General features: G+C 33.2%; 1 protein-coding gene across 1 annotated transcript in view; it reads right to left on the reverse strand.

Moving 5' to 3' along the window:
• The window catches only part of MACROD2 (mono-ADP ribosylhydrolase 2), a 2,173,194-nt gene that overhangs the window by 243,719 nt on the left and 1,914,483 nt on the right, over window positions 1–14,992 (reverse strand). The window lies entirely within an intron of this gene.

The raw sequence follows: 14,992 nt of genomic DNA on the forward strand, positions 1-14,992 counted from the left end.
ACAAATCTCCTTCCAATAGTAATATTCTACCTAGATCATATGTATGAATAATATGCAATACAACTGGTAATATACTATTGTTCTGCTTCTCTGAAAAGTCTTGGTTTATACACCAGGCAAACCATTTTTACCCCTTTCCTGAAAATGGAACAACTTAAAGTAGAGAGCTGCCATATTATTTCTTGAATGATAGCATTTTCTAATAAAAGACATTATTTTAAAAAAAAAAAGCAAATTCACAAAATGCAGGCCTTATTATTTTGGCATTATTTGTGGAAAAATAAAGCACAGACAACATTTGCTCTGCAGAGCACCTCATATGTGATTAGCTGAGTCCTATATATGCAAAAAATTTCCAGTCAGAATATTTTCTCTAATAAAATTAGGAACCCAAAATATAATACATAAAAGAAGAAGAGAACCTACAGAGCAAGGAAGTCAGATTATTCAAAATGTGGAAGAAATTAGGAGATTGATGAGTGTGGATAGTTACTGCCTTTTTTTTTTTTTTTTTTTTTTTTTTTTTTTTTTTTTTTTTTTTTTTTTGGTTTTTGGGCCACACCCTGTGCCGCTCAGGGGTTACTCCTGGCTATGCGCTCAGAAGTTGCTCCTGGCTTCTTGGGGGACCATATGGGACACCGGGGGATCGAACCTCGGTCCGTCCTAGGCTAGCGCAGGCAAGGCAGGCACCTTACCTCCAGCGCCACCGCCCGGCCCCCCAGTTACTGCCTTTTTTAAAATGTACTTTAAGCTCCACACTTCTTTGTTAGATGACACATGAAATCAATGGTGTTAAGTGCAAATCACATATATGTTATATCAAAATAGAGAAGAAAAAAAAACCCCAATCCACCAAATGATCCTTTTTTCTGAGTTTAAGAAAATGTTACAGCCAGGAAATTTCTGGCCTTTTTAGGCAGAGTCCACTAGAAGCTGAAGGGCCATTTTACTTTTAGGTGTTCTCTTGGATGCTAATTTCACAATGGATTTATTATCTTCATCACTCACTGTCAGATTACCCTGTCCAGTTCTTCACAAATTGTAAAATAGGACTAACATCCTTATTTTAATAAAAAAAAAATGAGGGTGAAATCACACTAACTCCATGAATAGCATGCTTTCAGAAACAGCTAATTTTATATACATCCTTCATAAGGAAATATCTAACCTGATTCAAGCTGATAGATCTTCTCCATCATCTTATATTGGAGACCAACTGAATATGGAAGGATCTCATTTCCCAGTAACAATCTAATACTTTCAAAAATAAAGAATTCCATGGAATTTGCAATGTCTATTCCTTGATCTTGGCCTCATGATAACAACCAATACTTATATGTGGGAGTAAAGAAGAAATAAAAGACTACAAAACCTATAAAAGTTTAAAATATGGTCTCAGTTCCTACAGCATCACCTGAAAGACTGCTAGAACTGCAAAATCTCAAATCCTACTAAAGCACTAACGGGCCTTATTCTCTAAGATAAGGACCATCAAACTTGCTTTTTATTCAAACCTGCCAGAAAATTTCCATGAAACATGAGTTATGAAAAAAATTGCCAAAAATACTCATCTTTGCAAGATGGCAGAAAATCTTTCCAAAACTTTAGTTATCTTTTGTTTTTTGAGGGAGGTATACAAACTAAACCATTAATGTATCATCAAAGCTTATGTTAGGAATGGAAACAGATAGCATGTGGTTACTGAGACTGGAGAACAGTTACTTTCTCCATAAAATATTGTATGTTCTCTTCTGTGCTTGTAGTTACCATGAAGCATGAGAAAATAGCTATGACAATTTCTAGTCAGGACACAGACTGAAGAGGGAACACAGACAAAGAGAAATGCCAACTGCAAAGTTTTTGTGGGTTAAAAAGGAATGTTGATGAGAAATACACTCTTTAGCTATTAACATAATCTCTGCACTACCACTGAAATAACAGAATGGCCATCAGCAGTAGATCATATAATTCTCTTGTCAAAGTTTCAGGCACACATAGACAATTCTGTTGAATAGAACAATCAAGGTGATTGTGTGTTTCTCATGCCATATGCTTCAAGTCCTATCTATTAAGACTTCATTTCTCACATTGGCTTTCTTCTTATCTTTTTAATATTTCATTACCAAGGATTATTAGGAGCAAAACACTATGTTAAAGAAAGGACATAATAAGAAAATAAACAAATATGTCCAAGATATTCAGAATTTTCATGAGTTTCTATAGGTACATACACATGCATACATATATTATATATACATATACTATATATGTTTTTAGTTGTGCTGATGTTTTCAATGAAAGAATATTAAATGTCCAGAATGTTGATATGTGAATAGTCTGTGCAGGGGTCTTGTAAAGATGCCTATACCAGGCCTCCTTCTACAAGCAATATTTCTGTCTTATCTCGTTTTGTTTGATCAGAACTTCCTAATAAGATAAAACTCTTCTTAGGCAAAGCTCATGTTCCTAGGCTTTTATTTGCTCTGTTGTTTATCAGCATTTGCTACACATACAGCACATTTTCCCCTTTTAAGAGACAAATTCTGCTTTCTGTCTATGCCTTTTGCTTATTCCTCTAGTCAGGTTGCCTGGTTACAGCAACACTTCACTGGATTTTCATTGAAGGCAAAATGTGCTCATAGCCTTTGAGACCCATTAAGTGGAAATGGTTAGCACTTCTTTCCTAAAAAGGCAGCCCCCTCATTTATGTCATCAAACAGAGAGCATGCATCGTATAATTCTAAGCATTGATGGTAACCAGACATTCGAAGTGTACAAATAGCGTAAGTTCCTGTATATTCACAAATTAAAAAATTCTAAATTCTTTAATTTCCTTTTTATTTGATTATCTAATTTGGGTAAAAAGTAAAACTCAGACTAGCTCAGCCATTCTTCTTGCATTTCTTTTCCTTATCCAAAGAATATGAACACATTGGTTTATAACACTGCTAAAACTAAATTGTGTCTTTAAACAATATACACTTATAAACTTAACTATAGTTCTGTAGGTTAGGACTCTAATATAAGTTTCTCTGGGATAAAATAAAGCCATATTTCTTGCACTATCTGCTATTAGATATTACTGACAATTATTAGCTGTTGGCACTCTTTTCATCTTCAAAACAATGTTGCATCTTTCAGAACATTCCCTCATAGTTGTGTTTATTCAACTATATTTTTATTTCTACCTTTATCTTCAATCTTTTTTAAATAACAAAACATAATTTGTTATTATAAAAAGATATTCTAAAATATAAAGAAGGAAAACTTAAAATAATAAAGGTATAAATCAGAAAATATTTCAAATCAATAGTCTGCACTAGAAAAATTGTGATTAAGGATATTAAAGAATATATATTTGGTCTTCATTCCTTGTCTCTAAGAGTTCCTCAAAATCGTATCACTTACAGTAAAAAGAACCATAAAAATGGCTCTTATGCTAACAAGTTGACTTTTGCATCACATTTTATGCTGCCCCTAATACCTCTCCTTTTTTAAGAAGACTTCTAATGACATTTGGATAATTCAGATAATTCAGAATAACGTTCTTGGGGGAGTAAGGCACCAGTAATGCTCAGAGGGTCCATAGATCACTCTGGTCATACTCTATGAATCATATATTAATACTTGCTACTTAATAATACTGAATACTTAGTCCATACTCAAAGTGGGTCAAATAGCTCAATATTAGGACCTGACAATATAGTGCTTTTCAGACAGAGCAGTGCCTAGAGCTTCAGGGATCACCCAGCAGTGCTCAGAGCCTTCTACTTATACCAAACAGTACGTGAAGGGGTATGCAGTGCTGACTTCTTTTTTCTTTCGATTTTTAGTCCACACCCAGTGACTCTCAGGGGTTACTCCTGGCTTTCGCTTCAAAATCACTCCTGACTTGTGGGACCATATGGGACTCCGGGGGATTGAACCGAGTCCGTCCTAGCTGCAAGCGAAGCAAACCCTACCGCTGTGTCACCGCTCAGTCCCGCAGTGCTGACTTTTGAACCAGAGACCTCCATATTTGCAAAAGTATGTTCCCCCAAGCTAAGCTCTGAACTAGAGTCCAGGCCCCAACATCCTGATTTTAAGGTCTTGAAACAGATAATTGGTGATATTAATTATATCTGCAGTTTTATTTTTCCTTTGCATGGAATCTAACAAACACATTTTCAATTTCTGAAACTAGTCAGTGCTTCCCTTTCTCAGAAATTCACTACTGTCCCTATTACTACCTACAAGCCTTGTCTTCATATAAATGTGTTGACATGGCCCAGAGAAAGAATATTTTCAACAATGTCACCTAACTAATCTTAGTATATTAATCTTTGTAGATATGGTGATATGGGAAGAAGGCAAGAAGAGGGAAGAAAGAGATTGTGTGGATGTACATTTTTGGTAAGCACATAAATGTTTCAGAAGTTTTTGCACTATTTCTTTTGTTATTGTTGTTTTTGTTTTATACCACACCTAGCAATACTCAGGGGTTACTACTGGGGGCTCTGCACTCGGTGATTATACTTGTTGAGTTTAAGGTACTACGTGGAGTACTGGGGATCAAATTCTACCTCTCATATGTAAGACAAGCATCTCACCTGCTAGTCCTTTGCACTACTTCTTGACTTTTATGTTTTGTTTAATTGTTTTTCAGAAGAAAGTTTCTATGTCTTTTTTTTCAGCTTACATTAAAAGAATTTCCCTGTTTTATTTTCTAAATTTCTATGGAAAAATACAATGCATAGTGGAAAGTTCTTGAGGTTAGAAATACCCAAAATAAGACTTTGGGCAATTTAATGAGCTTTCATTGATCTCTGTTGATGTCATCCTAATAATATAAGAAGACAAAATCATGCCAGTTATTTGTTTCTAAGTAATACTGGATTAATGCTGTTTAAGTATAGGATCGGTCATGTCATTTCCACACTCAAGGACATTTCTTAGTCTCATCTGCTTATTATATGGTGATGAGTAACTCTATCTCTCAGACAGGAATTCATAAATTATTACAAGCAGACAATTTATTTCATAAATTCTCTCACTCAAACTATTTATCTTATTTAACAGTGTGGCATTAATGACTCTCTTTAGCTTTTAATGACCACTAAAATTGCCACATTCTCTCTCAAACATATTTTAACCACTATGGCCCTCTAAGTTGCTTCTAAATTCTTGGCATGTCTGATTATACCAAAACTATATTTGATTATTGGCAAATATTGTGTTATAAATTTTCTGTATTAAACTTGTTTCTCAAAACTATATCTTAAACATAACTATGATTAAAATCTTGGGCACACAGCAGATATAATACAAATTATTTTTGACAGATGCATAGAAAGGTAATGAATGATGGTGAATGAAGACAAAAACCAAAGGGCAGAGGAGTGGCAATGTGGATAGCTCCTGCTAATTTTTAAAGAACAGATCCAGGCTTAAATTTTGTTAATGCTATGCTCATGAAATATTTATCCCTTACAATGGAAAGTGACAAATATTTTTTAAAAATTTTATGCACTTATCTGTGTTAACAATACCCAAATCTCTGGGGAAAATGACTTCATCTGAATATTTGGATAGACTGCAATTCAACTTATGCTCTTGACATATATATTTACTAATTTTAATAGCCTATATATAAAAGTTTTGCAGCTACAGAAGAGAAATAGAAAACTACATAAATTATATAACTACATATAATTATATGTTATATAAATTATAGAAAACTATGAATGGTCTCTTTTAATTAGAAACTTACCATTTCTTTGGTGACAATTGAAAAATATACAGTATTATTAAAAATCCTGCTACAGTCACCCTGCAAGTATTTATAAAATTTATACAGACAAATAAATGACATAATGACTAATCAGAAAGACATTGTGTTATTAACATTTATTACAAGTTTGGAAAATTATAAGCATGTTAAATTTAGTGAAACCTGATTGAGAATACTTTTGTCTTATTTAGAAAATAAGATAATGTGTTAAAAGATATAAATTACTCCATAAAATCTATAGATGTGATTTTATTTTTAGTTATTTATGTCCAAGAGGTTAAAAATGAAACAAAACTGAAATATGCCCACACATTCAATTAAAAAAATATAAGTCAATATTTGGTAAGTGCTTTGTAATTTGATAACCATTTAATTTGTTCAAATATTTGACAAGTTTCTTTATTTTACTTTATTGATGAAAATAGTTTCTTTATTTAAGTACCATGGTTACAAACATATTCGTAATTTGGTTTCAGTCATAAAATCCACACCCAACCTCACCAGTGCAAATTTCCCACCAACAAGTTTCTAAGGTGACATTCTTAAATTTGACTGATGCCTTGACTTTTTCTATCATATACTAGTATTATGTGTAAAAACTGTATTAAATCAAAAATAACTCTTGTAAAATTATAACATAGACTTATGATTCCTACATGTACTTTACCTACATTATTTAATGCCTGTCACAATTAAATTAATATGTGTCATTTAATATGTGTGCCATTTTAAGCTCATTTTTGGGGGATGCCACACCTGGTGACGCACAGGGGTTACTTCTGGGTATGCGCTCAAAAATCACTCCTGGTTTGGGGGACCATATGGAACAGAGATCAATCCGAGGTCTGTCCTTGATCAGCTTCGTGAAGGCAAATGGCCTACAGCTGTTATTGCTCTGGTTCTCGAGCTCATTTTTATTGCAATGAATATCTTATAACTTGTTCATGCTTATTACTTTATGTCACATACTGCATGAAGTAATGCTCTCCAAATATTAGTGGATCAAATGATTCAGTTTAAATTATCATTGTTATTATTATTTTGGTTTGAGGGCTACAACAGGCAATGCTCAGAGTTTCCTTTTTGCTCTGCACTTAAAGATAGCCCTTGTCAGTATTTTGAAGATGACATGCATTGCTTGGAATTCAATAGGATACATGCAAGGCAAGCATTAAACCCCTATTCTATTTTTGCCTTCCCTTTATTACATTATAAAAAATATCAAGAACAAAGAGAAATTTTAGCTTCTCATATATATATATATTACATAACTTATTTAAAGACCATGTAACACATATTTTATAGTTGATCATCATATGTGTTTCCATGTAAGCAGAAGTGAAATTATTAAAATAAAATAAAAGAAAGAAAGCAAAAGAGACTACTGACACAAGAAAATTTGTGAAAATGATTGTATGTCATAATGAAGTAATTAAGTTATTGTCATTTGGTTTAGTAAAATCTTACTACTAACTATTTTGTTACATCTTTTTCTAAATATTTGGTGATTTCAGATACACTTTGGCATCTAAATTAATGTTTTCCTATGGAATGACAGTATGAAAAAGATTAATGGCTGCATAGTCCTGGAATTCCAAGCACTATTGCTGATACTGCAGCTTTTATGGGGAATGTTATTGGCTATCAGGCCTTACAGAAGTATGAGAAACTGGGGGTTGGAGTTAGGAATGGGGGCCGTTCCCAGTGATGTTAGCCCAAACACTGGCATAACCAGAGTTTTGTTTTGATCAGATTGATGTCTCTGCAGAGAGTCATAGATGAATAGTGAAGCAGGGCAATTGGTGAAGCAGTAATTATGAGTGATGGGTGAATCTGGTGTGGTATAGGCAGGACAGAGATGTTGCTCACCCTCTTCTCCTTAGAAAGCCAGCTTTCAGCTGCATGGCCAGTGTACCTATAATTTTTCACATCTTGATTTATATCTCTTTGGAAAATAGTTTATGGATCTGACCTAATACATGTAACCACATTTTCTATTTTCTATTTTTTATTATTTAAAATCTATGAATTATATTCATTAATAGGTTGATATATTGAAATATTAAATATGCACATTGCTAAGCTAAATCAATGTTTTTATCTGTATTAAAATAAAATATATTTTGAATATAATTCTAGTTATAGTGTTTTAATAGTTAATGAATGACATATTCATTAATAAATCCATGCATGAGACTAGAATACTAGAATACTAGGTGCTAGAATAGTCCTAACATTCAAACATGTTTGAGAGTTTATAATTTAATATGAACCATTGACAAATGATATTAAAAATTCTCAGTTCCCATTTAAACTTTTATTAATGCATAAAAATAAATGTCTATTTTTTGTTTTATTTTGTATATTATTCTATACCATCTCCCTTATTCATTAAATTACTGAAACGTATTTTGACTTAATAGTTTCTGAGGCTGTTGAATTTGGGTTGTAGGTGATGTGAATTGGTGATTCTAGGAGTGTATATTTGGGAAATTGGAATGGGAATTTGGTCAACATAGTTAACAAAGTACAAAAAACAACACAACAAATTCAACTACTTGTAGGTACAGAATGATTAAAAGATACACTGAGAGGTTTAGACTAAAAGAGGGTTCTAAATCCATAAATCCAGAGGTTCAGAGAAAGACATAAATTCCCAATCCAGCAATACATTTTGGTAAAATATCAGCATGAAGTACATGCCAAGTAAGGTCAGTGTGCATATTTGCATCAATGGTGAAAGAGAAATGGCTACAGATCTGAGCTTCTTGTTTACTGCCCTAGTGGTGCATATGATGACTATGAAAAATTTTTAGTGGTGGGAAGCACTACTAAACATTTGCAGGATATTATAAAAGAATCTTTAATTTCTATGCATCAGATACCAATAGCCTCTCTTCTCCATTGCAAGAAACTTAAACATCTCAAAATTGTCTTAAAAGCAAGATAACTCTAGGTGAAACACTAAATAAACATAGACTTCCCCTAGATGTTGGGAAGGAGGAGACTGCCATTAGAAACAAGTCTTTTATACAGTTACAAATTCTGACATTGTTATTGAGAAAAATAGCTTGTTCAGCTCTCTATAAAGACTATTTAGACTCTGTAGATGCTAACAAAAATGGTCCATATTCCAGATGAAGGATTATGTTATTTTTGAAAATCTTACATATAAATCTTGCAACTGAAAATGTAAGCTTTCATATAAAGAAACACTATTTCTGAATTGAATCATGAAAATATTACTTGTTATCAACCACATAATGAATGATATACTGTAATTATAAATTTTTTCATAACTAAATTGTATAATAATTCTAAAAAGCTGACACAACTACACATCCAAATAATTCAGTTGGAAGAAATATGTCAAATATTTTACATCTTCCAAAAGATACAGAGATGTCAAAAAATAATTTCGGTAATCTTTTTCTTTGACATTCTTGCAGCATTTTTATGGTGGCTGCTGTTATGAGCTAATTTGCTTACAAAATTCATGTCGTGAAGTCCTAATACCTAACAACTCAGAATGGGACTATCTTTGGCAATTAGTCTTTAAAGAGGTAGTTACATTAAAATAAATCTTTTGGGTAGGCATTATTTCAGCATGATTGGTTTCGGTAAAAGAGAGATATACTGCTTGAAGAAATAATTGAGGACACATGGAAATGGAGACACATACCCTGCTCATGGATTGGCAGGATTAACATCATTGAAATGGCAACACTCCCCAAGGCATTGTACAGATTTAATGTGATCCCTCTAAAAATACTCATGGCATTCTTCAAAGAAGTGAATCAAACACTCCTGAACAATAAACACCCATGAATAGCTAGAGCAACCCTTCAGAAAAGGGATATGGGGAGGCATCACTTTCCCCAACTTTAAACTGTATTACAAAGCTATAGTCATTAAAAGAGCATGGTATTGGAATAAAAACAGACACTAAGATCAGTGGAATAGAACAGAATATTCAAAGAATGCTCCTCAGATATACAATCAATTAATCTTTAATAAAGGTGCAAAAATGCAAAATGGAGAAAGAAAAGCCTCTTCAACAAGTGGTGTTAAGACAACTGGTCATCCACTTGCAAAAAAATGAACTCTGTTCTCCATCTAACACCCTGCACAAAGGTCAAATGCAAATGGATTAAAGACCTTGATATCAGACCTGAAATCATAGGTATATAGAACAACACATAGGTAAAACAATTCTTGACATTCAAACAAGTTGAAGCAGAGATACACAAATGGAACTATTTTAAGCAGAGAAGCATCTGCACCTAGGATCCAAAAGCCACCCACAGAATGGCAGAAGCTATTTACTCAACACCCATCAGATAAGGGGCTAATTTCATAGATATACAAGGTACATACAGAACTTAACAAAAAAAATCTAACCCCATCAAAAATAGGGAGAAAAAATGAACAATTTCTCAAAAAAGAAATACAAATGGCCAAAAGGCACATAAAAATGCTCCACATCACTAATCATCAGAGAGGTACAAATCAAAACAACAATGAGATACCATCTCACACCACAGACTAGAACACATCACAAGGAACAAAAACAATCAACACCACAGACTAGAACACATCACAAGGAACAAAAACAATCAGTGCTGGTGGGGATGTAGAGAGAAAGGAACTCTTATTCAATGCTGGTAAGAATGCCATCTAATCCAAACTTTATGGAAAACAATATGGAGATTCCTCCCAAAATTGAAAATTGAGCTTCCATTTGATCCAGCTATACCACTCCTAAGGATATACCCTAGAAATTCAAAAACACAATACAAAAATCCCTTCCTCACACCTATATTCATTGCAGTGCTATTTACAATAGCCAGACTCTGGAAACAACCAAGATGCCCTTCAACAGATGAGTGGCTAAAGAAATTGTGGTATATATAGACAATGGAATATTATGAAGCCAACAGATGAGATGAAGTCACAAAATTTTTCTATACGTGGATGTACATGGAATCTATTATGTTGAATGAAATAAACCAGAGGGAGAAAGAAATACAGAATAGTCTCACTCATATATGGATTTTAAGAAAAATAAAATCATTTTTTGCAATAATTCTCAGAGACAATAGAGATGAGGGCAGGAAGGTCTAGCTCATGATATAACGCTTATCACAAAGAGTGGTCAGTGCAGTTAGAGAAATAACTACACTGACAACTAACATAACAATATGAATAAATGAGGGAAGTAGAAAGCCTGTCTCAAATACAGGTGGGGCGAGGGGAGGGGAGGGTGGTGGGAGATTTGAGGCATTGGTGATGGGAATGTTGCACTAGTGAAATGGGCCATTCTTTATATGACTTAAAACCAACTATGTTTATAATCAAATTATATAAATAAAATATTAAAAAAGAAAAGAAAATACAATTAGGGGCCATAGCAGTGGTGAAAGTAGTAAGGTATCTATCTGCCTTGCCTGTGCTAGCCTAGGACAGACCATGGTTCTATTCCTCAGAATCCCATTAAAAAAATAAAGAAAAATTAAAGGCATTAAAATAATTCCTAGAGATGAGGGCTAGACGGACCGGCTCAAGTTATAAAGCTCACCACAAAGAGGGATGAGTGCAGTTAGAGAAATAACTATGCTGAGAACTGTCATAACAATGTCAGTGAGGGTTATGGAAAGCCTGTCTTAAATACAGGTTGAGGGGGAGGGAGAAAATGGGTCATTGGTTATGATAAGGTTGCGGTGAAGGGGGGTATATTTTATGACTGAAACCCAACTACAATCATGTTTGGAATTACGGTGTTTAAATAAGGTATTGTTAATAAAAATAAAATAAAATTACACCGAGAAAGGATATCTGGCAATAAATTTATAAAGAAATATAAAAATAAAAGAGAGGTTTAGATCACAGTCTCAGAAATGAAAAAGTTCATGATAACACAGGATAAAGACAGTTATTTTTAAGTCATGAAAAGAGGTCTCAAGAAAATAAAATAATGAGAATATGTTCCAAAATGATGGAAATATAATTTCAGTTCTTTGAGGGAACCATCTATGGTACTTCATTATAGAGGTCTAAGCAGACTAGGCTATCCTACAATCTTTTCTATATTTTCTGTTAGTTATGATTCACTTACTAGAATATTTAAATGGAAGCTGATTTTGAGATACATAAAAAAAATGTACCAATTCCGGGGCCAGAGAGATAGCATGGAGGTAAGGCATTTGCCTTTCGTGCAGGAGGCCATTGGTTCAAATCCTAGCATCCCATATGTGCCTGCCAGGAGTAACCCCTGAGCACTGCCGGGTGTGACCCAAAAACCAAAAAAAAAAAAAAAAAAAAGTACCAATTTGTCTCACACAAAATAATTTTCCAATAAGCATTTTAGGTATTAATTCATAAAATTTCAGAAGAAAGAGACATTAGTGCTTTGGAAAATGTGGGGCAGAAGTTAAAATTAAAAGTGTTTTTAAAATACTTTTGAAACACTGAATGCATCTTAGTTGACCTAAGTTTGACTTCTATAGAAGAATATAAAAATATTATCACTATGCAGTGACAACTATTACTCTAAATGTAAAAATATAGTAATGTAGCTAATATTTTATAATTATATTTTCCTAAATATGTACCTAAAATGTATCTAAATCATACCTAATTTTCCATAGATATACATAACATTTTTCTTATATATGCATCTTTATATATGTATCCAATGTTCTATATAAAATTAGGGCTAACAGAATGACTCGTATAATGAGTTGTAATGAAAATGAGCTGATTCAACCTATTTATCTGGCTGAAGGAAGGCAAGCCATAATTGTTAATTTATTTTATTCCTCAGATGAAGTGGTTGATGATAGCTATACTGTTTTATCTTAAATATTTTTCTAGCATAACTTTCATTTTTATTGGATAATAATTTTTTCTGGTATTACCAATTATGATTTAAACATGGAAAAATAAAGATTTGGTTTATTAAAATGACTTTTCCCCCTCAAAATTATTATTGATATTTAATTGGCAAAGGTTAAGAGTATTAAGCATTGTCTGAGCCAGTCAATCTAGGGAAATATATAGCAAGTTTTCTAACTACATTATGTTCCAATCAAATATAGTATGGTTATGAATCAATCATACAATTAAATTATGAACACCTAACACCATTTGTTTTATACTAATTATTTATAATTTACAAATGTTTGTAAATTATAATTTACAAAAGATACTTGTATATTTTTTGTCTTTGCATCACTAGTAATATCTCCTGATGGTTAGATTTATTTTAATATCATTGGTTCAGACTTATGCAATTATTTTGTATCATATGTTAGGGTGAAAACAAGTTTTCATCTTTCCAGACATAAAAATAAACATTATGTCTTCACCTTTAAAAATATCAAGGGATCTAAATTTATAAAGTCTAAACTGTGTTGTCATATTGACAAGACATGATAATATCTGCTTCACAGTGCATAGCAAGTTACATTTTTAAGAGAAACCACAGTGTTTTAAAAAGAATATTTATAATGCATAAATACATACACAATCAACTCGCTGTGATTATATAAGAAATAAAGAGAAACTGTGAAACAAGGAGATTCAAATAAAAGTAAATCATTAGTTTATGGGGAAAGGAATTTAAGTTCAACTCAAGTAATAACAACTACTTATTAATTGGTTACTATTTTCTTTATATTATTTACTCCACTAAGCTGCTTTAACAATGAAGATATAAAGGAGGGAAAAGAGGAAAAAGAATGCCAAAAAAGTGTGTGTGGGTAGATCACAATCACAATTTCCCTTATTAGCACATGGAAGCCTTTCAAATGGACATTATGTTCTATTTAAGGAAATACTATTGATAAAGTGCCAAATGAAATGCACTTAGCAGATTTGTTTTTAAATTATAAAATTAGAGTAGTAGACTTCCAAGTGCTCAGAAGAAGTCAGCCTACTTTGATCACCAGTATGGAGTAGCACATCTCTAGCAGTTTTCTGGGACTCTTTTTGATGGCTCCTCAACTTCCTGCTTAGATCTGTTGGTGGTGATCTCTTCTCACTCCTTTGTGTGACTCTGACAGATGGTTTAAGAGGGTGAATGTATAACGGAGCCTCTTCTCTTTCCTTTTGACCTGCCATAGTCACTAGTTATATGAAATAAATCTTTAAATTGACATGGCAATCTCTAAAGAAAGCTTTGTAAAAGGTAAATACTAGTAATACTCATGATTGCTTGAAATCTGACATTTTTTTTTACTATGTCTAAGAGCACTTTTTTCTGGCTTTGGCCCATAAAATAAGTATTAAACAAGTCTTAGCCTTAAAAAATTGGAAGAGGGAGAGCCATTATAAAAGGCTGCTATCTTGTTCCTGCCTGCTCTCCTGTGTGAGGTAGCCAAGAAGACAGTGATGAACATAATCTCTTAAGGGCCCAACATCTGGTAAGCTGTCTCCACCCAATAAGGGTGCAAACGCACACATCTTCTAGCCCATGAACCACACCACAGCATATAGTAAAAACCATACTACAAGCATGGCAATAGGGAAACAATGCAGGACAACTTGTACATAGAGAATGAAGATGGCAGCTCTGCTGACCCAAAAAGTACCAACAGCCAGTTATCTTCTCAGATAAGGTGTTTAGAAACGAAATATGGAGATATTCATAGAACTCAAAGAAAGCATAGATCAAGATAAACAGACTACAAAGATAGAAATCAGAAAACTCCAACCTGAAATAGCAAGGCTGAAAATCCCTATAGATGAAATGAAAAGCTCAATGGAAAGCCTCTTGAACAGAGTAACAGCAGCTGAGGACAGAATCACTGAGCTCGAAATAAGAGAGACCACCAGGAAATGGAAACACATACCCTGCTCATGGATTGGCAGGATTAACATAATTAAAATGGCAATATTCTTCAAAGCATTGTACAGACTTAATGCAATCCCTCTAAAGATACCCATTGACATTCTTCAAAGAAGTGGATCAAACACTTCTGAAATTTATTTGGAACAATAAACACCCTCAAATAGCTAAAGCAATCCTTGGGAAAAGAAATATGGAAGGCATTACTTTTCCCAATTTTAAACTGTATTACTAAGCAATAGTCATTGAAACAGCAAAGAGGAGAAAGAGAACCAAGATGAGGTGGCTAGGGAGGTGGTTAAATTTGTAGAGCAGATGTCTTACAGGTGTTAATGCCTAGATTTGATCCCAGATGATCTTGTACTCATGATCTA

Source organism: Suncus etruscus, chromosome 6 (assembly GCF_024139225.1).
Source record: "Suncus etruscus isolate mSunEtr1 chromosome 6, mSunEtr1.pri.cur, whole genome shotgun sequence".
In the NCBI taxonomy this organism is placed as follows: domain Eukaryota; kingdom Metazoa; phylum Chordata; class Mammalia; order Eulipotyphla; family Soricidae; genus Suncus; species Suncus etruscus.